This window comes from Mycteria americana, chromosome 20, assembly GCF_035582795.1.
Source record: "Mycteria americana isolate JAX WOST 10 ecotype Jacksonville Zoo and Gardens chromosome 20, USCA_MyAme_1.0, whole genome shotgun sequence".
Lineage (NCBI taxonomy): Eukaryota > Metazoa > Chordata > Aves > Ciconiiformes > Ciconiidae > Mycteria > Mycteria americana.
Genome location: NC_134384.1, coordinates 3,557,400 through 3,582,012, shown reverse-complemented (window position 1 = coordinate 3,582,012; position 24,613 = coordinate 3,557,400). Strand labels below are relative to the sequence as shown.

Sequence of the window (24,613 nt, the reverse complement as noted above, 5' to 3'; positions counted from 1 at the left end):
GCGACGTCCCCAATGTCACATCCTCCCCTTCGGCTCGCTGTTTTTAGAGCCTTTTGCCAAAACGCATTGAGTCAGGCTAAGAGAAGGGTCACCTGGGCACGCGGGGCTGTGCACCACACCGACCCCGACCATCAGCCCAGGACCCACCAGCACAAGCTGTTGCAGCTGGATCAGGCCCAGCTCAGCCCCAGCCCTGGCGCTGCTTCGGCGACGCTGGGGCGCAGCCAAAGGCAGCCGCTGCCGGCGGTGCAGGGCTCCCTGGCAGTGCCAGGAGGAAGGAAGGAGGCAGGGCTCCCGCCAGGCTCGGCCGCCAGCGTTTGCCGTGTCCCTGCCCCGTCCCGCAGAGCCGGTATTGCCAGGCACCCCGGCACCTCGCTGCTCCGGCTGGGGAACCCGCTTACGTACGGCTTCCCGGGGGCCCTCGCTGCTGGAGCTGTGTCAGGAGGAAAGGACAAGGGGCACCCGCAGGTTCAGGGCTCCATCCCGGGAAGTTTGCATTGGACCCCGTCCCCGTGACACCCCTCTTTCCAAAACCTGCCAGGCACCGGGACGCGGGTGCCCCCAGCCACCCGCGAAGCCAACACGCCAACAGCCCGGAACGCTGCTGAACTTCTGCGTGTCAGTAAAACAGAGGAAGTTTGAACAAGAAAACGCAGCTGCCAAGACCATCCCATCCACACATGCTTCACCCCGAACCTGGGCTTCAGCCAGGCTCTGAAGACATTAACTGCTTTCTGCCCAAAAAAGCCTTGCTGAGAACCGCTCCCCCTTGCAGGTCCCATCCTGTACGCTGCCACGGATCTGCTCTCCTCCGCCAGCCCTCCCCCTTGCATGGGGTGACCTTAAAAACCTGGGCAATGTGTATGCACCCCGCAATGAGGGGCGGCACTCGCTCCCCAAACCCCCCCAGCGCCAGGCTTTTCTGTGCCACGACCGACACGAATTATCCACGGAGACAGCCTGCCCAGCCCACGCTCCAACAGCGGCAAAGGGGGTTTCTGTCACCCGGGGCTAGAGCTGCTCCCGGACCACTTGCCCCCGGCAGGTGACTTTGGAGGGGCACAACGTGACGGTACCAGAGCAGGTCCCAGGCCCCTCGTGATGCTGACACATGGGGAGGGTGCAAATGCCGAGCGAGCAGCACCCCGACCGCCCCAGCCCTGGAAAACGGGGGCTGCCAGGACCTGCCAGCATGCCCGAACCCCAGCCGGGGACATTCCCCCAGCCCTGCTCGCGACCCCGCACCACAGCAGGTTTCTGTTCCCGCAGGCTGAATTCTCCCCCCACCCCACCACCAAGCCCAGGACACCCACCCTGCTTTGCAGCCCCTGTGGCTCCTCCTGGCACCCGCCCCGGTGCTTCCCCCCCATCCCCACCCCAAGTCTGCCCCCACCCCCAGATGTGGCAAGACCCCGAGAACAGCCGGGGAACCTCCTTAAACCACCCCCCGGCAGCGGCTCCCTCGGCTGACCCCGCTCCAGAAAATCCCGAGTTCACATCGCCTCCCAAGCACTGCAATGCAGCAGCCACTGCCCGGGCTGAGGGTCCCCCACCACCGCCTGCCCACGGAACCCCCGGCCCCCGCCAGCCCACCCCCGGGTCCTACCTCACCCGCCGGTCTGCCCGAAACTTCAGCATGATGCCAAGGGCCCTCCTAGCTCAGCGCCGGCTCCCGGCTCCCACCATGGCAGCGGTGGGCACGGCGAGCCCCGTGCCGCCGGCCGCCAGGCTACGAGGCGATGGCACGTGCCATGGGGGCAGCAGCCCCGCGTGGGCAGGGGGATGCCGGCGGCGGGCGAAGGGTCTCGCTGTCCTCTCCCAGGTGTCCCAGTCCCCCGAGCCCTGCGCCGGTGGCATTGGCGTTCCCGGCGGCAGCAGCGGCGGAGCTCTCGCGGGTGCCGGTGGCTCCGGTGCAGCCGGGGCTGGCGAGCCCCGGTGTGCGGCAGCCAGCCGGCAGGCGATGGGGACAAACAGCTCTCGCTCGCGTCCCCGCGCAGAGGAGAGGCGAAGGGCAGCGCCGCACACGCCGCCTCCCGCAGCCCAGGTGCAGTGCCGGGGAGCAGCTGGCGGCAGGCGAAGGGCGAGAGGGGCGAGACGGGGGGCTGCCGGGCCCCCCCACCCTGGCAGGGCAGCGGCGCACGGGGGGCTGCGCCCCAGGAAGGGGGGCTGTCGCGGCGAGGGAGGCAGCTGCGCCGAGATGAGCTCTGCTGCTGCCCTGGATTCACTGGCTGCATCCCTTCCCCCTGCTTCTGTCCCCAAACCGTCCCCGCTCCCCCCGCGGTGCTGCCATCCCTTCCCCAGGTCACACCAGGAGAAAAATCCCGGGGAGCAGGACGGGCAGGAGCACTGACCCCCGAACAACCTAGCAGCTGCGGGGGGGGGGGGGGGGGGACACGGGACCCTGCAGGGCACCCAGCAATGGGGCTTCAGCACCCCGGAAGTCTGGGGAGCCCTTTGCACCCCAGCCGGGTAAGAGGGGGGAGCAGGATGCGGGGTGACCCACCCTCCGCCTGGGCACGGCGCTTTGGAAAGCGAATGCAAATACATCGGGACTGTTATGATAATGGGAGGGAGGGAAGGCAGCCCTGACATTTCAAAGAAACCTCCAAAGAAGGAAGCGCAGCACAGAAAGCCAGCTGGCCTCCATCACGCCACGTCCCCGCTCCGCCAGCACCCCGGGACCACCTCGGGACACCACCCGCCCGGCCAGCCCGCAGTGCTGCTCAGCCCGGCCTCTCCCGGCCATTGCATCATTCACCTGCTCCTCCCAAAAACCGGTGCCCTGAAGTTACAGCCATGCCAGTCAGTCAGCCTGGGGCGAGCTGGGTCAGCACCAGTGCCCGGCTCAGGGATGCTCCCGCTGCTCCTCGGCTGGCACAAGCGGTCCCTGCCAGGAGGGTGGCGGAGAACAGCCAGGGACGGGAACCACGTCCTCGGCGTGGGCAGAGAATGTGCCAACACAGTGGCGTTACCACTCCCAAACCAACTAAATCCACCCCTTTAGGGCACCCTGGGCCGGAGCCGCTCTCTGGGCACGGAGGAGCCAAGCAGCGCGACCGCTGGCACGCTGCCGGCCGCCGGCCACCGGCCACGGGGCGAGACACGCGTGCACGGAGAAACCTGCCCACCACAACACCCGCAGGCAGCACCAGCCTCGTGCTTGCGTTCGCACCTCTGGCAAACCCACCGGCGCTGGCCGTCCCCGTGTCCCCGCAGCAGCGACTCACCCACTCCTCAATCACCGCCGCCCTCCGCAGTGAAGCAGCCGGGGGTCAAGGTCCCCCAACGGCCCGCGGGTGCGTGCCAGCCCTCCGCCGTGCGACAAAGCCGACGTTCACCCGGTGACGGGGCTGCCATGGGGGACGGGGAGCCGCCAGCTGAAGCCGTGGCCCCTTTTGGGGACGGCAGCCCCGGGGGACAATGTGGCAGGAGCAGGAAAGGCGGCTCCTGGGCGTGCCGGACGCTGCAGGTAGGAGCCACGGAGTCCGCCCACGGCCACGCCAGAGCCACCGTCCCCCCCAGTGTGGGGGTTTCACCCCCCCGTCACCCCAGTTCAATGGCACGGGGGGCTGCGCCGTGCTCAGGGACCACTCTGGGAGCCTTTTAACCCGGGTTCAACCCTGGCTTCGCCAGCCCGGAGCAGGCGCCGTTCTCCCTGCACCAGCTGGGCTATTTCACAGTCATTAGCAGCCGGGGGTGGGCAGGGACACGGCATCCTCCGTCACCGATCGAGCGGACACGCTTCAGGGCTCCCAACAGCAGCTCAGGGGTGGGGGGCTCCCCTGGACCTCCCGGGAGAGCCGTGGGGGAGAAGAGACAGTGTTTTCCTCAGGGTAAACATCAAAGAAAAGCCCTCTAAACCTCCCCGTGCTTTTTCTTAAAGGTAGGGAGCAAGAGAAGGGAATAAATGTAATAACTGAAGAACGAAACTTTCACTCAATGCTGCTTTTCTTCCCCCTCCCCAAAGCTGAAGTTTGTTGAGAGCAGGACAAGCCCCCGGGCTCCCCCCTGCCCTTCCCAGCCCATGAAGGTCACGGCTCTCCAGCTCTTGCAAACCACAGACCACGGCTGGGGCACGTCCCCGAGCAAAGCCCGAGGACCCCCACAGTCACCGGCACAACGCGTGGGTGCCACCCCCCACCCACATCACCCTGCGGTGCGTGCAGGAGCGGCGCCGGGGGGGGGACCCAGCCGCGGCAGAGCAGCAGTGGCAGGAGGGCAGGAGGGTGGGCTGCTTTATAGCTGCTCTCGGCTGCAGCTGAGGGTGCGAGAGGGTTAACCCCGCCCCAGCTGGGAAGAAGCAGGTGAAATGGTGACAGGAGAGAGCGATTTCCCAGCACCAGCCCACGCCAGGGCTCGGTGCATCCAGGGAGCCGGCAGCCAGCTCCGGGAGAGTGGGTGCGGGGAGGAGTAACCCCCCTAGCACGGCGTGCCGTGGGGCAAAGCACTGGCAGGCGATGCCAGCCACGCTCCGGCTGGGCAGGATTCTGGCCGGCTGCGTCGGGACCCCTCCCCATGGGGAGAGCTCCTTGTCGGACGTGGGGCAGGTGGGATGCACTGGGGGGGGTTGGAAAAAGCCCACTGAGGGCTGGTGTGGGGCGCAGGGGAGGTCCTCTCCCGGAGCGGACGGCAAGCCCAGCTCGGCTGGCTGGACGCAGCCGAGCAGCCCCCCAAACCCTCCAGCGTGCGGTGGACGTCAGCTAATGGGAACCATTCCCACACCGCGGCCCTCCCCGGGGCGTCGGGGCTCCTGGCTGTTATCTGGCGGCTGCGAGGGCGGCGAGCGGGCGGGAGGAGGGGAGGCGCGGGCTCACCGCCCAGGCGCCGGAGCTTGCCAAACCCTAAATCCAGAGCAGAGCAGCCGGGCAGGGAGGCTACAGGAGCCCGGCCACCCCCTCCCCACCGGCCAGGACGCAATGCCGGAGCTGCGGGGCTCCCCTCCGAGCGCTCGCCGCAGGCTATCGTCCCTCCAGCTCCCAGGCTGGCTGCACGCTACGGGGATCCAACCGCCTCGTCCTCCCACACTCCAACCCGAATTTCAGCTCCGGCAGGCGCCTCGCCGCCCTTATCGCCCCGGCCCCTCGGAGGGCTCAGCTGGGATGGAGGGGTTACCGTCGCGGCTGCCGGGCTCTGCCACCCTGGGACTGCGGCAGGCAGCAGCAGGAGGAGGAGGAGGAGGCAGGCGGCCAAGGCTGCCTGCAGCCCCCCTCCAAAGCGATAACGAAAACCCTTCGTCTGGCGGTTTTACCCGTGTTCTCGGGGCGAGCATCCAGGCAGCTCCCAAGCAAGGGGCTCGCGTGGCCACCGGCCAAACACGCCCCGCGCGTTGGCCTCCTTCCTCTGTTTTTCTAGCCTTTTCTTCACCTCTCCCCCTCCTCCTGCGCCACATCCCTCTCCTCTGACCGGAGCCCTTGAAAACCCTTTTCTCCTCGTTAACTGCAGCGCTCAGCACCCATGGGAGGGGATGCAGGGTCACCCCATCACCCACGGCCCCTGCAAGGGGGCTGGCAGAGAAAATCCACCCTCAGATAAGCAAGTGCAAACTGCCGAGTCCTGTCTTGCAAGGGGAGCCCAGGGCAGGAGCAAATACATTATAATGCACTAATAAACTGTACCGTCCACGCCCCCGCAGCCGTCCCGCTCGGCACAGGGGGTGCAGGGGGCTCGGCTCTGCCCTGCGGGGCTGGCGCAGCACGTGCTTGAGGTGCAATAGGAAAAAAAAAAAAAAAAAATTAAATTAAATTCTGCAGGCGCAGTGCGAGAGGGTCTGGCGGAGTCACTGCAGCCAGGGGACGAGTGCCAGCGGCTCGGCTGCTCCAGCGCCTCTGCGCAGGGCCGTCCCCGGCTCCGGCTCTCTGCCGAGCGAGGCCCTGGGCTGCTCCATCGCTGCAGCTACTTCAACCCCCGTCGGATGACTCAAGCAGGAAAAAATAAAAGCTAGCCCTTGCACACTCCCCACGCCCTCGGCAGGGCTGAGCCGGCCACGGGGCGTCCTGTGCCAGCCCCGGCCCTGGCCAAAAGCCTGGGCCACAACCCGGTGGGAAATGCTGCTTGGCGTTTCTGAATTGCCCTGTGCTTATAAGAGTTACGTGCCAGCCCTGGGAGAGGGCAGCGAAAGCAGAAAAGGTTGCAGGGGAGGAGGAGAGGGAGGCAAAGGCAGGATGGAGAGCTGCAAGAAACCCCCCCTGGCCAAGAAACCCATGGCCAGGCACTGCCATGGGCTCATGAGAACCGACCGGCAGCCCTGGAAATCCCAGCGCCTGCCAGATTTGCAGCGAGATCAGCCTTTGGGAAGAAAGCGGCTTGTGGGCGCTCGAAAACCAGACCTCGGTGTGGAGCTGCATGCTGAGGTTTCCCTCCGGCTCATCCCTGCGGTGCTGCCGGCTGGCCGGCTCCCGCAGCTCCCGACACAGCAGAGATCGGCAGCCAGTTCTCCTCCATAACCTCATCCCTGTCCTAATCCCGGCCCCGCCATCCAGCTGAGCAAGCGTTTCCGGCACCGCGTCCATCACGGCTGGGGGCCAGGAGGCAGCACAGCCCTCTGTGCTAACGAAACCGGGCTCCCGCGCACGCACAGCCTCCTCCTGCGCCCGGCTCGGTGCCAGCACCGGGGCACAGCCGAGCAGCACCCACGTCCCTAACCACGGTGCCCGCAGGCACGGTCCTGCCGTGCTCCCCCTCCAGTGCAGCTGCTTCTGGGGTTAATTTTGCCTCTTGCCCTTCTCTGTGCGGGGTGCTGCTACAATGCAGCCCCAGGAGGGAGGGTTCCGATCTGAGCACCCGTCCCCTCTGCCACCTCACCCCTGTGACAAACTGCACACGTCAGCTGCCACCGTGGTGCCCAGGCAGGGAGCACCCCGGCTCACCGCCCATCACCGATGCAGGCGACAGCCTCCCCAGAGCAAGCAGCTTCATCCCGGAGAGCTTTGCCCCATGCACCTCGGGAGGGTTTCGGTGTGAGAAGCTGCAGCCAGCGAGCACCGTGGCCAGGCCAGGCTTTACCACCCGCTTCTGCAAGCACACGCTCGCCATCAACCCTGCGAGTCCCCGTGGGAGCCTTGCCGGGAAGGAAGGCAGAAAAGCCTGAGCTGGATGCGGCTGGGAAGCAGCAGGGCTGCCGTGCCGGGCTTGCCGAGCCAGGGCAAAGTCCTCGGCAAGGGCAGACAGCGGCTCCCGCACACCCACAACCCGCACGCAACGTCACCGCCACCACGCAGCCGGGCTGGCGCAGGAGCGGCAGTGGCCCCGAGCAGGGACATCCCGGCCGGCCAGAATCCACAGGGACGGAGAGTGGGAGAAGCCCCCGCTGCCCTCGGCACGGCAGAGCAGGATGGCCGGGAGCAGGGGGAAGTCAGGGGATTTCCAGAGAACAAAGTGGCTGCCGGCAGTCGTCACCGGCAGCGGGGAGGGCGAGTCCCCCGCTCCCGCTCCAGCCTGGGTCGGGGAAAAGCACAAAAAGCACCGGGAATTTGTGTTTTATCTCCCTGGCAACCCCGGCTCCATCGCAGGCATGGCCCACAGGGGCGGCCGGGCCAAAACGCGCTGCTGCGGGAGACGGAGAGTGCGGGGCAGGTGCAGCAGCATCCCATAGGCGTGGGGTGATATTTGGGGAGTGTCACAGCGATGTGACGGGGTGGCCCAGGACCCGGGGCAGAGCAGGTCACGGCCCACGCCTGAGCTGGAGCGCGTGCCCCTGCTTTAAACACATCGCTCCATCGTCCCTTCTTGGGGACAGAGCCCAAACCGCACGTGCACGGGATCGCCAGGCTCCCCGAGCCGCCGTGCCCACACGGGACAGGGCAGCCCCACGGCAGCTGGCAGCTCTCCTGCGGCATCACCGGCCAAGCATCCTTCCCCAGTCGTGGGGCGGCCCGGGAGCCGGGAGCGGACCCCCCAGGGGACCAGCGGGGATGAAATGAGTCGTGGACAGACGCGAACACACGCTGCTCGGGGCTCGGAGGCGAGGGGCGAGCGGGGGGAGGCTGCCAGCACACCGAGCCGGACCGCAGCAAACACCGAGAGGCAGGGGGCACCTGCACGGGTGAGCGGACGTGAGACATCAAGAGTGTTTCTCAGATCAGGATGCAATCCTTCAGCCTCTCCCCCTGCACTCCACAGCCTCCTACAAATCTGGAACCGCTGTGGGGCTGCAGACCTTCCCCATCCCTCGGCCAGGGGCTGGGGCCGCAGGGGGATGGGGCAGTAGGGCCGCGGCTCGCGGCCAGGCTCGGCACTGTGGCCAAAACCCAGCCAGGGGGTACGGAGGTGCCTGGGCAGCTGCGATGCCTCTGCCAAAGGCGATCCACTAATGCAGCCTCCGAGCTGCAAGCTGGACCCGGACCCGGAGGGTTTAAACCTTTCGCTAAGCTCTTTAAGAAACCACTTCCAGTGGGCAGAAATACCTGTCCTAAGCAATCGCCGGTACGAGGCATCAAAACAAATCCAGCCACAACCCCGCTCCACAGCCAGGTCAGGTCAGGAGCGGGGATTACAGCAGCAGCACTGGGGAAACCCTGCTGGGACAAATCCTCAGCACTTGCTTAACCCATCGCACGTGATAATCACACCAGCATCCCGATGGCCACCGGCACCGTGGTGCCTTCCCTGCCAGGTTTCCAGCTGTGCCCATCACCACACCGGCCACCCTCGGGTCCCTGGCTGCTCTTGGCCACTGCCGGGCACCGGCTATAGACAATGGCCCACGTGTGCCATGGCCGGGCTCCGTGCCGACGCTGCACACACGCACGCACTCACCGGTGCCACCGCGCGTCACCTCTGTCCACGGCGCTTGCCAAGCAGGTGGCTCTCCTGCAGCCAGGGTAGATGATTTCCTTCCAAGCCCACAGAGACCGTCATTGGTATCAATCATTAACAGTCACCGCAGCTGCCGGCAGCCTTAACCCCCTCGGCACCGCACCGCTGCGGGACGAGCAGGGGAAAGCATCCTCGGCTTGTGCCGTCTGGAAAGCCCCTTTAACAGCACCACGGCGTGGCAGGCCACTGCAGCCCAACCCGCCGGGGATGCAGAGGGGTTTCCAAGGGGCTCCGCACCCCCTGGGGACCTGCAGCCATCCCCACAGTGTCACGTCTCTATGCACCCCAAACCGCTCCCTCAGCAGCATGGGCCCCGGGAGCAGCCCTGCACGTCCCCATGCAGCCCCAAGGGCCGTATCCCGCATCTGCATCTCCCCCATCCTCAGCGGCGGCCAGCAGCGGCCAGCCCCGGGGGGCCGAGCCCCACAGCCCTCTGCCCCCCGAGAAGCAGGGCAGCGTGGCAGGGCAGGGGGCTGCTCCCCTCCGGCTGCCCACAGAGGCAGGAGACACGTCCGTCCCCTCCCCGCTGCGGGAGCCGGGGCAGGACGGGATCTCTCAGCTCAGGGGTCCCGGGGCTCTCCCTCCACGCAGCTTTTCCAAGGAACATCAATGGCTGTAACTTTATCCGAGCGTGTTTACAACCCAGCCGTGGCTCTTGGCTCCCTCGGCTGTGCCGGGGGCCGGCTCGGCTCCCGAGGCTGCCGCTCAGCCGGCGCGCGGTGCTGCCAGCGCCCTGATGCCAGGGTCTCCCGCACGCCGCAGTACCCCCGGGGCTGTCCGGATCACCCCCGTCTGCATCCCCATGGGGGCACAGGCACCCGGAGCTGGAGGAGGAGCACAGGGGCTGCTCCTATGTCTGAGGTCTGGGAAGCGGACGGACAGACGTCCCCGTCCCCCACTGCCACTGGCTGCAGCGCTGGTACGCTACCCAACCTGTGAAGGGGTTGAATGATTAACCTCCAGCCGCGATGTTGCCAGGAGCCGGGAGAGCCCTGCTCTGCCCACGCACGGCCCCAGGGCACGACGGCACCTGGGGAGCAAACCCCTATCCCCCCTGGCCCCAAGCCCAGCCGCTGTCACCGGCCTCCGCTGCCCCAGGAGCATCCCGGGCCAGGCCCCGGAGCAGGGACACATCCGGCTCGGCCGGCCCGGGGCAGCTGCCGCGTCCCCTTGCAAACGCAGAGGGGCACAGAAGGGGCTCGGCTCCTGTCCCCGTCCTGGCTCCCATGGGTCTAGAGGTACTCACAGCCCGCGACGCCCCAGCAGCACCGCAGCCCAGCTCCAGTTTTCGGACACCGACACGCAGCAAATTTTGCCTTCTCCAGCCCCGGCTGCCGTCCCGGGGGCGTCCGGGCTGTGAGCGCTCATAAATAGCCTTGGACAAACATCTGCACGGCACCACCCCGCGCAGGCTGGAAAGCGAAGGTCTGCTGTGAGGGTGGTTTTAATCATGATATAAGACCATCAAATGGCTAAAAAAACCACAGACGGGAGCGAGCTGTAAATAAGCACAGACACAGCGGCTGATAAGACCCGTCGACAGCGGGGCTTGGCTCCCCGCGCCCGCGCAGCTTTTGGATTTCCCATTCCCCACACCCGTGCAGGACACAAAGCCACAAGCTCCGTGCAAACACCCCAAGTTGGGAGCACTTGGAGGGCACAGAGCATGGAGCGGGGTGCAGCGATGCTCTGGTGCAGGGTGCCTCTGCTCCCAGCAGTGGGTCTTGGGGCTCTGCTATTCCCACCGAGCCCACCCGGACAGGGAGCGGGGTGGATCAGCCGCGGCAGGCTGTACCGCTCCCTGCAGAGGCTCTTGACTGTTTTTGTCTAAATTACCGATTTTCCGCTGTCGGATCTCCCGCAGGCTGCTCTCACTCCAGTGCTTTAGCAAACGGGTGCGCTCATACGGATGAAAAATAAAGTCATAAATGCAGCACCCCAGGGTGCGGGGGGCACAACGCAGCATGTTGCTCTGCTAACACCGCCGTTGCCAGCCTGCACGGCACCGCTGCCATCGCGGGACCCCGGCAGAGCGTTGCCGGCACGCTTCCCATGGGTGTTTGGGTTCGGGGAGGCTCTGGGTTAGGGGGTTGCTGGCTCTGCCCCAGCTCACGAGCTTTGCCATGCCGCTGCCAGCCCTCCAAGTGACTCATCGGCTGCTCTGCGCCCAGATCTCCCGCAGTCAAGTCCCGACGCATTCGGCACATTCCTGGCATAGCCGGCTGTGCCGTGCCGTGCCGGCGCCGAGCCCCACACCTGCCAGAGCGGCAAGGCTGGGTGGAGGCCGGCGGCACGCTCGGGTCTCTGCAAAGCGGTGCACGCACCCCCGGGCTTCATCACGGTCTGCTGGCCAAGATGGCCCAGCGTGGCCACGTGTGCCCGTGGGGATTTACCCCTGGGCAGGAGCAGCTCAGCTCTGCCTCCTGTGCCGCAGCGAAGCCGGCCCAGCCAGGGCTGTCATTGCGGGCAGCCTGTCACCCTCCCCAGCAGCACGGCTGCTGTCCCGGTTGCCTGCCTTCCTCGTGCAATGCCATGCTTCCCTTACATCATCATGGGTGTGATGGCGGTATATGGGGAAACTCTCCATTTTTAGATCTGATCCTGTACCTTCGCAGGCCTCAGAACAGCTTGTAACCGAGCTGTGACGCAACAGCGCACAGGTCTCGGTTGTGCAAGTGCATTGCACCAAATAGCTCCCAAGGACGGGGCGAGCACTGGCTCCGGGCAGCTCGGGGCTGGCTGAAGCTCTCCGACCCTGCAGCCGTCTGCAGCGCGTCCCACAGCCCCGGAGAGCAGTCCGCGATCACGTTGTGGGTGCCAGTGGGTGCAACGTGCAGAGCAGCCAAAAGTGCTCCCAAGTGCCCGGGAAGAGCCACCGCGGCGGGGATCCGCCACGGGCAGGAGCCGAGCCTGGCACCCACGGATGCCTCCGATTCCTCCTGGCCCGAGCACCGCCAGCCCCCAGCCCCCGAGCCGCCCGGGCGCACGCCCGTACCGCCAGCCGCTGTGTACAAACAGAGCGGGAACCAAAGGTCCCCCGAACAGGGAGGTTTGTTTTTAAGCAAACAGACCAAACCAAACACGCACAGGCTCCCCCAGACCCGAGGCACCGGCTCGCGATCCGCTGCCTTTGCTGAGCTTGCCCCCGCCTCCGGCAGCGGTGCCATCCCGGCGTGGGTCATCCCGGGGCGGGGGGGGGGAACCGCAGCCGAGCCCCCGAGCCCTGTGCCGAGCTGACACAGCCAGAACGGGTCTCCAGAGGCAGAGATAAATCACCGTGTCAAGGCTCTCTGCACCAAATCCCAGTGGCCCCGTAAACCGCAGCTGACCAAGGCACTGGGCCCCGCTGCCGAGCTCGGAGCGGCTCTGCACCAGGATGAGGGCACTGGGGAGCCAGGCGCAGGGGATCTGCCAGCTCCTGTCTCCAGCGCAGCCGTCCTGGGGCACAGCCTCCGGCGGGCAGGTCAGGCTGGATGCCGACCCGTTCCTATTAAAACCCACCGAGAGATCAGCTATCTGCAGGTGCTCGCCGTATCGAGCCATTAGCCTCCTCCACCGGCCATTAAACGCTCAGCCCGGCCATTAGCACCAGTGCCAGGACGGGCGCAGCAATTCCCTCGCTGCCCTCGGATGGGACTGCCCCGATTCTATTGCTGTCCCCAGCCCACCACACCCCGGCTGGGGCAGATGGGCACAGCTTCCTGGTGAATCACTGCTCCTTCCCAGCTTCCCAACCACGTCCTAATTAGTGCACGAAGCTGACAGCAGCCCCGAGGGGCAGCTGCAGGGGAAAAACAAGGAATTTGCTGGGGGAAAAGCAGAGGGAGCTGCAAACCTTCCGCATCCCTCCAGACCGGACCCTCAGAGTCTCCCAGGGTGGTGCAAAGCCATTGCGGGGACAGGGCACGGCTCCGTGCCACCACACGGCCCTCATCTTGTTTCTCGTCCCCCTCCCCGCAGCCACCTCCGCAACGGTGCAAACGCCGTGGGTGAGTTTAGTAGCACGGCGTCAGCTCTGCGGAACGAGATCTTCCCCTGAATGAAGTTTAGTCACTGTGGGATGTTTCCAATTGGAAATCAGGACAGTTCCAGGCTGAACGCATGCCAGCTTTCCACTTCCCAGAAATCCCATTTGCAAGAGAGCCTGTTGCTCGTTCCCCCTTCTCCCCCACCATCACGTAAATAAACGCCAGCCCAGCCCTCCCTCCGCCCCGGCGGGGAGATACAGCCTTCGGGCTCCAGCTGCAGCGCAGCCCAGCCTGGCCACGCAGCCTCCGGCCCCAGCCCCGCGTCCGCTGCCGTGCCCGGGGAGGGAAGCCAGCAAGGACGGGAGTCGCTGAGCCGGGCTGGCGCTGGAGCTGGGCCAGTCCCGGCCCGGCAAGGGCCCTCGGTGATGCCTTTGCCGCCGGCGGCGCAGCCCGGATGAGCCCTGCGCCAACGCGCCTGCCCGCAGCGTCTCCCCAGGGACGCTCGCAGGCAGCCGGGGCAATCGGGGTTAGTCGAGGGGAGCAAGCACGGTGGCTGCCCTCTACAAGGAACTGGTTTGCTCAGTGCTGGGAAGAGCCGGAGGCTTGTGCCAAGTTTCCAGAGGGCAGAGATGGGCTGGATACCCATGGGAAGAGCAGTTGAGCGCCGGAGAGGTGGGAGATCCCTTCGCTGGGTGCCTGCGGCACGGTGGCTCCCGCTTTCCTGTGGGTTTGGTTCAGGGGAGAATTCTCCGCACGCATGGAGACCAGTGTCCCCAGCCCAATCTGGCCCAGAAGTCACTGGGAATCAAGGGAACGGACAAGGGAGCGTGATCACAAACCTCAACTCCTTAGGAAACCAGTAAGCGGGAAAAAAACCAGCCGTGCACTTGCCTTGCCCCGACGTGTTCTCCCTCCCCATCCGTCTCCCTGCCCCAGCAGGACAGAGCAGGCACGACGCAGGGACCACAGAGGTGACATCCTAGCTCTGTGCTACGCTGGGCATCGCCAGAAGCTGCTAAAGGTCCCTCCTTGTCACAAAATTAATTAGTGGCCCTGCGGCACTGGGATGGAGTGAAGGACGTGCTGCTGGGAGGAGGGAGCGCTTTGCTCCAGACCGGAGCCCGGTTCTTCACCCACCGTCACTGGAGCAAGAGGGAGGAAGGAGCGGGATGGTGCCAGACCAGACTCCGCTACGGACCCACCACCCTGTCAGCGCTGGAGAGCAGTGCGGAGATCACTCCCACCTCCCGGGGAATCCCGGCAGATGTCTGGGAGCAACGGGATGGAAACCGCAGCCATCCCATGCTACAGACCAGAGAAGACCTACAACAGCCACGCGCTGCTGCCAGCTGCCAAACGGGGGCCGCAGCACCCGCCGCTGCCCGGTGCTGGAGCATCCTCCAGCGCTTGCAGGGTGCTGGCATCGCCATCCCTCTCGCTGCTCTGCAAGACGGCAGCAGCTCGGCTGGGGGGTCTGGGGAGGAAGGGGCTTTTCCAGGCTCTGGGAAAGCCGAGGGAGGCAAGGCAGGGTACAGCAGAGGGTATAGCAAGCTACAGCAGAGGGTTGCTTTAAAAAAGCCGTTCTTAAAACATCCCTTTAAACAGAACAAAGCAGGCAATGCAGCTGGGCCTCTCCCCCAGGAGGAGAGGTGATTTTAAGCAGCGCTTCCAGGAGATCGCAGCATGATTTCCCAGCCAGCTCAGCTAAGGGCAGGGACGGCGGCTGTCCCAGCCTTCAGAGCCGGACCGTGGCCCAGGGCGCGGGCACGACCCCCTCCCAGCCATGAACCACGGGGTGGGCAGGATCCCAGCCCGCATCCCGGCTGGAAGCGGAGCTGTGTGTACGCGCTTGGGTGCCTCTGCCCCACTCCCAGCCTTGCCAGCCTTATCGTGCCGCCACACCTTCCATTTAGCTCCCTGCGAGGAGTTTAACCCCTGGGAGAGCGCAGCCGGGCTTTCCCGCGCGCCGTGCCGGTGCCCGTGCCCGGTGGGATGCGCTGCTCGCCTGCGGGCACGGTGCAAATGCCTCCACCGTGCTGACGGCCAGGGCTGCGTCCACAAGCCCCTCTCCTTGCGAACCCTTGAACCCTCGCCCCGTGAGCGGCTCTGCAGCCGTCCTCCAGCACGGCCCGACTCGCTGGCTGCCCCAGCGCAGTGCAAACCCCTCCAGCGTTTCCATCCCCTTCGCTCCAGCCCTGGGGGCTCTTCCTCCATCCCCCCGGTCCCCCCCTTACCCCCGCCATGGGCCAGGCTGTGAGGGCAGAGCACCCAAAGCCGGCACAGCCTACCTGCTCGCCGGGCGCTGCTGAGGCCACGGTGCCGGCCGAGGGGAAGGCGGTGGGCTCCGTGCCAAGGCGGGGAGCCCCGGGCTGGCGGGGAAGGGGGAGAAGCGTCGGCCGCCTCCAAGAGCCGCCACGTCCCAGCGCGGCAGGGACGGCCCGGCTGATAAGCGAGGTCTGAAATCTGAAACTGCAGGTTGGCTCCTTCCTATATAAACAGGCGCTTGCACACACACCCCCCCCTTGCGCGCCAGCTCTCACGCCACTCCCGCTGCTCCCGGCCACGCCAGGCACCCGTCAGCCCTCCACCGGGGACGGCCACGCCGCCCGGCCGGCGGCCACCGCTGCCCGAGCCCCTTGGTGCCAGTCCTGGCCCCGAACGCGCTGGCACCGGCTCAAAGCGAAGCCTGACGCTGGTTTATGTCATGTCTCAGATGTACGTTCATTCCCCAGACAGCTCGCCCTCCAGGCAGCGGGAGCGGGCTCTGTGCTTTGGGAAAGGAGCAAGGACCCACCGGCAGGTGCTGGCCAGGCACCACCTGCCTGGGTGCTAAAACCAGCAATATGGGAAAAGCAAATAGCGCAATCTTTAACCTCGTGAAATGGGTCAGAGGGACTCTGCACCATGCTGGAGCATCTGACGGGGTGCCTGCGGTCATAGAAAATCTCAGTCCCCCTCGCCCAGCAGCGACGGGCACTGATGCCACGTGCACGACCCGGGGTGGTGGGTGCCCGTCACCATCCCTGCTGAGCAGTGCACGCAGCTGGGCCCCTCCACTCGCCGGGGCCGCGGTAGCCGACAGCCAGCGCACGGCCGCGCCGTGCCACCGCGGGACTTCCTCGTGCCAGCGCTGCCATGGCCGTGCTTCCTCCAGCGGGAGGAAACACTCAAGAAGGCAAAACCCTGCCCTGTTTTTCCCAGTTCTCCAGGCTCACCTACAGCCCAGAACCGGGGCGGCCACATACCATCGGCGAGGCTGAGCTGCGCGCACGGCTGCTTGCTTCACCCCAGCTCCAGCCCGTGGGGCGAGCGGGGCCATGCGGTGCGCCCTGCTTGGGGACGCGGGGCCGGTCCCAGGCGTTGCCTGCGGGAAAGGGGAGTCCCAAAACTGCTTTGCCTGCTGGGGGTGAAGCCACTCTGTGGCACGGAGAGGGTCTCGGCGAGCACATCCATGAGGACCCCTCCGTTGCACGACTGCACACGGCATCCCCGTGCTGGGGGGAGCTCGGGGCTGAGAAGGGGCAGCTCATACCTGGGGGCTGCCGGCTCTGCACGAGCGCAGCCCAGGGTTTCCCTGCGCTCCTGGAGCTGGATCCGGCCGAGGAGTTTCCATCTGGGATGCAATGATCCCCACAGTGCTCTGAGCCAGCTCCCCGCCCCGGTTGCACAAGTGGCCCCGGGGCGCTGCCGGGCTGTGCACAAACAATAACAGCCTGTTTACGAGCAGGCAGCACGAGGCCCTGGTTGCGGGCAGGGCATCGCCCCAGCCACCTGCCTCCAGAGCTCTTATTGCCCCACCTGATCACGGGGAGGAAGAGCGGGAGACGCGCCGATGCCCAGCCCGGCTGCCCACAGCTCCCCAGGCACCCTCCGCCGTTCATTCCCCCCGGGGCTGCCACCGGAGCCCCCACCAAGACACCACCGCAGCACGAGGACCCTTCCCAGCACAGGCGCTGGCACTGGCACGGCAGGTCTGCCCCGTGCAGCACCCTGACCCCCAGCATCTTGCAAAGGTCCTGTGGAAGAGCAAATTGGCCTTCGGAGAGCCCGGACTGACCGGGTGCGAGGGGGATGAGATGGCCTCGGGCAGGGATTTCCTCCCCAGGGCCACTCCGAGGGACTTCAGCCCCTCCTGCCCCACCGTGACAGCACCCACCATGCCCTGCAAGCAGCCCTGGCACCGGGTGGCACTTCTGCACGAACATCTCCCCTCTCTGGCTCCTCCAGCGCGCACCGACATGGCCCAGCAGCGCCCAAAATTGCCTTCTTCCAGCAAACCATAAATCCACTGGGAATGAAGCAGAGACCACCAGCAAGGTCCAGGGCTCCTCCTGGCACAGACTGACGTTTTGGGAGCTGGGGACAGAAGCCGGGGATTCGTCCTCAGGTATTTTGAATACAACACTTCTACTTAATCAGCTGAATGAGCCCACGGTCGTCATCTTGGCTTAAAAATGGGGTTTTTTTTCACTTTCTTTTGCTTACGGAGAAGAAGGGATGGGGTCAAGCCTGACACGCAGTTCCCAGCCCCAGTTTCTGCGCCATCCGTGCAATGGAAGGCACATCCTCCACCCGCCGGCGGGAGCATGGCAGCCGGGGGGGGGGGGGGGGGGGGCTGCTTCGTGCTCCCACCCCTGCACACCGAGGTGTTGGGGAGCCGAGCCACGGAGGGACCCCGCACCGGTGTCCCCACCCCGAGTGGGGGGACTTGGTCCCCACGGTGCATCCCTGCCGCCCACCCGCACCGGGGCACGGAGCATCGCTCCCCCCCGCCAACCCGTGCCTGAACCCAAGGTCCTGCTTATCTGCAGCACAAGCATGTCTGGTGATAAGCCCAGTGCACGAGGGATAAGATAAGGCCCCGTGCAGCCTTGCTCCTATCACAAACCCTTCCTCCGGCGCTGCACCCCAAGGCTGAGGGGTGCTGCACCACCTAAACACCCCCCCCAGCACCCCTCACCCCCCCCCCCATGGCATGCACACAACCGCTCGCTTTGATGAGCTATAAAAGATTCATTACATTCACAGACAACAGTTGCTTGTTGTTTCTAAATCAGACAATCCGCTTGATTCGGGGGGGGGGGAGCAAGAACAAAACCCACACATCAAATCAAACAATTTGTCTGGGGAAACCTGGCAGCAAAGGCGGGGGGGAGACGGGGGGGAACGGGGAGGGGAGAGGTGCACACAACCCGATGGCATTAGGCTCGCAATAAAAACTGGAATTGCTAATCATTGCTGCTCAGCCGACCTGAAAGAAGAGATGCTGCCCAGGAAAACAAACCCACAGGACGCGAGCGTGGGGCACGTGGACTTCACCCGGGGCTGGCGCACACACCTGAGCCTTCCTTGGATGACTTCTCCTCCTCCTCACTGCCTCTCAGAACCGGGGCTGAGCATCCCTCGCAGGGCAACGCCACATCCCAGGGCGGGAAGATGCAAACCCACCCTGGGAGGGGAGAGAGCGGCTCTTGGGGCCACCCCAAAAGATGGGCTCTCCCCTGGTGCCCGTCCGTAGCCAGCCCCTTCTCCCTCCCACCCGAACTCAGTGCCCGCAGCGCCTGGGCATGGCGAGGGGAGGAGATGGGGTGGATTGGATTGGCAGGCTCGGTCCCATTCCCAGGATCTACAAAGGGGATCTGCCAGCGCATGGGCACCCCCACCTCCGGCAGAGCCAGCTTGGCCTTTCAAATAGGAGGATTGAGGAAAAAAAAAGACCAAAACAACTCCCCCTACACGCATGTTTGCCTCCCAGCATCCGCGCCAGGCTATAAATACCCGGCACTCTCCGTTCCGGCTGCGGGGTGGGGGGGTTTAAATGGGACCGGAGGGAAACGGCCCCGCAGGGTGGGCGGAAGGGAGCGGAGCCCCCTTCTCACCCAGCAGCACTGGGGGGGACGTGGGGCCAGGACGGGGCGGTTCTTCCCCCAGGGCAATGTGGGAGCAGGGCACGGTGGCCACGGGCCAGGCGAGCTGGACCCCGTCAGCAGGGTGGCCGTGCCAGCGGGGTGGCCGTGCCATTGGGGACAAGCGGGGGCGAGGCAGAGGAAATCCCCAAAGGGCCCTGGAGGCAGCGGGGCAGGTGCCAGGAAGGAGTGAAAGGCAGCGCTGATAGGAACAGGGCAGCCTGCCAGGCTGGCGCAGGCACTGCGGGGACACACCACCTCCCTCCCAGCGCCCCCAGTGCCACCCGCTGGGAGGAGCAGAGACAGGAGGGGGGCAAGCGCAGAGGAGACCCCTCTTTCAGGACATCCTGCCCCACATCTCTCCATCCCGCTCCCAGGAGGAGTGGAGCCAGTGTTGACCCCACGGGCAGGCACCCACCCGCCCCAGCACCCTGCAGGGGAGGACGGGGCTCGGGGTGCAATGCCGGGGGGCTGCGGGGAGCGGCCTGGGGCGGGGGAAGCCCTTTTAAGTGCAGCCCCGCCGCAGGATTGCTACCTCATTACAGAGCAATTACAGACTAATTATATGATGGTAACACCCAAACCCCGATCAGGAAATGGGACTGCTGGGTGCCAGAGAGTGCACACGTGCACAGGCGCACACACGCACGCACACTCACCCCACGAAACCTCGGGAGCTCTCTGGAGAGGAGACAGGATGCATCAGAGGGAGGCATCTGGCCCGAGAGAGGTCTTTGGCTCCAATCCCCACTATGCTGGCTCTGTGCCTCAGTTTCCCCACTTGTGGCTGGGCATCCCACTCCCGGCCGCTGCCCTGCCCCAAAAACACCGACCGTGGCTCTGCCTCGGCAAGGAGCATCCCCATCCCACCAGCCCCATCCCGCCGCCCTCCCAAGCCAGCGGCGGGACGCTGCCACCAAGCCCCAGTCTCACCGGGGTCTGTGCCACCCCACTGACCACGAGCATCCTCCCGGGAGCCGGAGCAGCCCCAAGAGCTCCCAGCGGGGCCAGGGGTATGGTGGCACCCGGACTGGGGCCACCCTGCCACCCCCGGGACAGGGCAGCCCTGCTTTTGGCCACTCCAAACCCCCCGTGAGCGTGTGCCCAGGATGGCTCCTAACAGCAGGTAAACTTTAACCACATAAATAACATTCCTGTTGGATCCCCGTCGGCGCAGCCCTTATCTGCGGAGGGCTAGCGCAGGCCTGTCTGCAGCCCGGAGAGGCCACTGGCCCAAGGACGCCGGGGAAGGGGACAACTCGCCAGGAGCGTGCGGGGCCGACAGTCACGGGCAGGAGCCAGACCCTCCCCACCAGCACCCCACGCTCCGCCCCGTCCCCCCGCAGCACCGTGAGCCCGTCCCGGGCTGCTAGGGACCCTCGGGGACGGCGGGGACGCTTCACCACCGGAGCCTCCTGCGACGGCAGCGGGGGACAAGGTCACGCCAATAACAGATTGCAGCTAGCAGGGAGGAGATGCGGGGAGGACGGGGACAGGATGCGAAGAAGCAGCGCTGATGGCTGGTGAAGGGCCTGGCATCTCCAGGCACACGGGGAGAGACGGGAAACGAGCTCTTTCCTCCCCTCCAGGAACTCATCACCGCGATTGCAACTGAGTGTTGGAGCCCAGAGGCCCTGGCGTTTGCACGTAGCTCTTGAAACCCTCATCTCCCTGACAAGCGGGAGAGCAGCCGGCAGCCAGAGCCGGAGCTCTGGGTGGCCCCTGCGAAAGGTCACTGCATTTGCACATTCACAAAACATGCATTGAAAAAAAAATTAAAAAAGGAGGGGGAAAAAAAAAATCCCGTGCTCGCACAGCAGATCGAGCAAACACACTGCGGGAAGATCGGCACGGCGGAGGAGCCTGCGAACACCGGCCCACCCTGCCCCAGCCCGGGGTCCCCCCAGCACCCCAGACTTGGCAGGCTGGCACCATACAATTGGCTTTAAAATAATCAGACCCAGGCGAAACCAGCAGATTTGTATCTCCTGATTTGCTTTCGCTTTCTGGGCCCTGAGGGTGCAATTGCATTTTCAAATTCTCTGGAAGAATAAAGGCTAGAAAATTAGTTTCAGTGCATCAAGCAGATGGCCGGGGGCTGGGGCTATGGGGGACCTCCTGCCCCCCGAGCATCCCCCTCCAAGGGAGGGGCAGAGCTGAGCCCCCCATCAGGGCCACAGGGCCCTGGGGTGCTGGTCCCAGCTGTGGGACCCCTGCGGCAAGCCTGGCCCCGAGGACGGCTGCGCAGGGGGACACGGGGACAAGTAACAAGCGATGGTGACTCCAGGGACCGCGAGGATGGGGGTGAAAAGGGAGAGCAGGAGCCTGGAGCGGGAGCTGAGCCGCCTCCGGCCGTGCCCGCGGCGGGTCGGGGATGCTAAAGCTGCATGAGCTGCTCCCTCCAGCACGGCTGGAAACGGGCAGCACCGTCTCGCTGCCCCACACACCCTGGCCTCATCCTGCACCCATCCGCCGGGCCCCGAGGAGCACATAACCCCCACACCACCAAATCACGCGAGGGTTTTACACGGCTGGAGGTGAATCCCTGCAGAGCCAGGGGGGATTCACCTCCCGTAACCACAGCGAGGGGCAGAGATCGCGGTGAAGGAGGGGAGGCTGGGCTGAGCCGCCGGCACAAGCGGGCGACTGTGCTGAGCCCACACCGAGCCGCAGCCGGGCTCACCCTCGCCAGCCCCACCTGCGCCAGCACAGCCCTTTGAACCCAGCCGGTCTGGGCTGTAATTAGCCTTCGCCCGCCGGATCACAGGCACCGCACCACCCACCCGCCGGCTGCAGCTCAGCACCCGCCACGGAGGGGCCGGGACCTCCCACCCCTGCTGGGTCCCTCCAAACCCTCCCGGGTGCCAGGCCCAGAGCCGGGGGCATGAGGCTGCTGGGGGCAATGCCAGTGGGATGGAGTTTTTAAGTTCCCCCCAGCCTGGGATGCTGCGCCCAGCGCGGGCTCTGCCACAGGCATACACACCCCATCCTCACCCAGCACGGTCCCCCCACGGGCCCAGCACCCCAGGGAGGGTGCTGAGCCTGGCACCCACTGCATCGCCCAGGTATGCAGCAGCTCCGCCGCTCGGGCGCCCGGCCGGTGCCCCGGGAAGCGGTGAGCGTGGGGCTCGCTGCGCCGGCTGGTGCAGAACCGGCCGAGCAGGGCTGGGAGGCAGCCGGTGCTGCCGGCACTGCCAGACTGGTCTTGGCTGTTCTGCCGGGCGCCAGCCACAGACGGGAGCCCGACCCACGGCACATCATCCCCCGGCTCTCCGGGGCAGGAGCGGCACTCCCACCCCAGCTGCACCCAGGGAGGCAGCTCCCGCTCAGCCCAGCCCCAGCTGAGCCCGGCGATGCCGGTGCCGGTGCCCCCACTGCGCGGTAAAGGCAGTCGGCAGCCACACGCCTGATTCCAACGTGGCGTCGGGGTGGCCCTTACCTGGCTGCCAGCAGCCGGTGCGAGGCTCCAGGCCCTGGCAGCACCGAGCTGCCTGCGCTGCCTGCGCTGCCGGAGTGGCCACGCTGCTGCTGCCGGCAGTTACGTAAGGAAGCCTCGGAGGCGAGCGCTGGCTCCGAGTCCCCGGCGACTGCAGGCAGGCGGAGAGGAACAACAGCCTCTCGGTGCTCGGCAGGCACGCGCAGCCCTGCCAGCGGCGGCAGCGGGAGGAAGATGGGTGCCGGAGCGGTGCACGGTGGGAGGACGCGGGAGGATGCTCTCTGCTCGGTCACCGTGCGAGCCGTGGGGACAAGCCCCAGTCCCCAGCCCCAGTCCCCAACGCCAGTCCCCCAGGGGCTGGGGACACTGCGAGGACGAGGATGGTACCTGGCGAGGGGAGACAGTGGCAGTGGAAGGGGCAGCCCGAGCCCCACGCTGGCCAGATCCTGCCTCCCTGCTCTGAGAACAAAGGGCTGCGCTGCAAAGGCTCTGGCCACCACTTAATTACCAGCGGGACCGGGCGGCTCAGAGCAGCCAAGCTGTCACCCGAGTCCCGCAGAGCAGGGACGGGAACTCCTCTGCTTTAAATAATCAGGGGAGCATCGAGCGGTTGTTTTGAGACCCGGCGTGGTGGGGACGTGGGGTGGGGGAAGAAAACCCCGAGCTGCTCTGGTCTGCGGGGCAGGCAGCAGGGCAGGCAGCGGGGCAGGCAGAGGAGCAGGCAATGGGGCAGGCAGCGGGGCAGGCAGAGGAGCAGGCAGCAGGGCAGGCAGAGGAGCAGGCAATGGGGCAGGCAGCGGGGCAGCACCCACGGCAGCCAGGGAGATCACTGACAGGGTGCGGGGGGGGGGGGGGGGGGGATCACCAACACAGCGCAGGGTGTTTGGAGCAGGGCGTTTGTCGACAGGATGCCAGGCACACACAAAGCAGTCTCATTATCCCCTAATTAGTGCCTTGCCAGCTCCTGCAATTAACACCCATGCAAGCGGCTGTTGTTGAGGTAAACAGAGGGTTAGAAGCACCCTAGAGAGCTGGGGGCCCTGGCAGGGTGCAGACCACCCATGGGCACGCACAGAGGAGCAGGTGGCCCCGATGCCGAGCCCGGGAGGGTCTGAGCCCCCTCCCCGAGCCCCTCGGCTGCCCCGGGAGAGCCTGCCAGGGCCGGGCAGGGCCCTCTCGCCCTCGCCGCAAGGCTGCCCTGCACCTCGCGGAGAGCAGCGCGGCAGCGGCAGGGCCTTGCGAGGCTGGTGGCACTGCCCAGAGCGTCCCAGGGGAGCGGGCCATCACCCAGCACGGCGTGGCCGGGAGCACCCGTGCTCGGCAGGGAGAGGAGGAGAGAATTGCTCCCGAGCTCAGCCCGTGACTTGGGAGCAGCCGGGGTTGGACTCCAGGTCCTGCCTCGCAGGTGGCCGAGCCACACGCCCTCCCGCACAGCGCACGCTGGCAAGGTGTTTATCCAAAAGTCATCTCCTTTAGAAACATCAAAGGAAAGCAATCGCCCAGGTCTTAAATGGCCTTTCTCCAGCTGACCCAGAAACACGGATCAAGAGCTGTCTCATCCCTTAATTGAGAAGTTGGTGACTTTGAATCTTTATTAAAGAGCTTTGGTGAATTCACAGATTAAGGGCACAACCAGCCACCGCGATCATCCAACCTGATTCCCTGCATACCACGACCGGAGCAACCTCACCCCGCAGCCACTGCTCCCCGGGGAGCCCTCGCCGGGCTCTCGCCGGGCTCTTTGCCCTGCTGCGGAGTGAAAACTGAAATAAAACCAGAACCGCGCTGGAAACCAGGAAGGCCCCGACCTGCCTGCACAGAAACAACCCATTCCCAGGGTTTTTTCCAGCTTCGGATGCTGGAAGGAGCAGGCAGGGCTGCGGGGAGTGGGGGGGGCAGAGTGCGTGTGCCCCCTCCCTCCCTCTCCCTGCAGGTCACCTCTGCCTTCGTCTGCCCATCGTCCCATGCCGGGGGATGCTCTCCAGCAGTGCCATGAAATCAGGGGTGTTTTGGGCAAGGACGGCTGGCAGGGCACAAGGCACCCACGTCCCCGCATCACGGTGCTGCCCATGGGGCGGTGGGAAGGGGCTGCGTTGCCACCACCGGAGCGGGGCTTCCCCGGGCGGGTGCGGAGCTGCCGGATCCCAGGGAAAAATGAGGCTAAAGAGGAGACGGCACATTCCTCAATGTACTATTTCTGCCTGCTGCGGATTATCGTGTTTCAAGCTAAGGAAAACAGAAGGGGGGGACGCTACTACAAATGCCTGAGAGAGAGGAGCAGCTAAGGAGCTGCGCTTTCCCCTCCAGTGAGCAAAGAGAGGCAGGAGAAATCCCCAGCCCAGCTGATTCCCAGGGGCACAGATGGAGCAGAAAACAACCCAAGACCCTGCGCGGCTGCTAAGGGTTCTAGGCAGCCCCGGCAGCCTCGAGGGGGATTAAGCCCCACGCTGCCCATCTGGGTCGGCGTTCGCGCCCGATGCCAGGCCTGG

At 65.8% G+C, this 24,613-nt stretch overlaps 1 protein-coding gene across 5 annotated transcripts in view; it reads right to left on the bottom strand.

The window, feature by feature from the left end:
- Window positions 1-24,613, bottom strand: part of PLEKHA6 (pleckstrin homology domain containing A6) — a 48,600-nt gene that overhangs the window by 21,276 nt on the left and 2,711 nt on the right. The gene's annotated exons all lie outside the window — the stretch shown is intronic.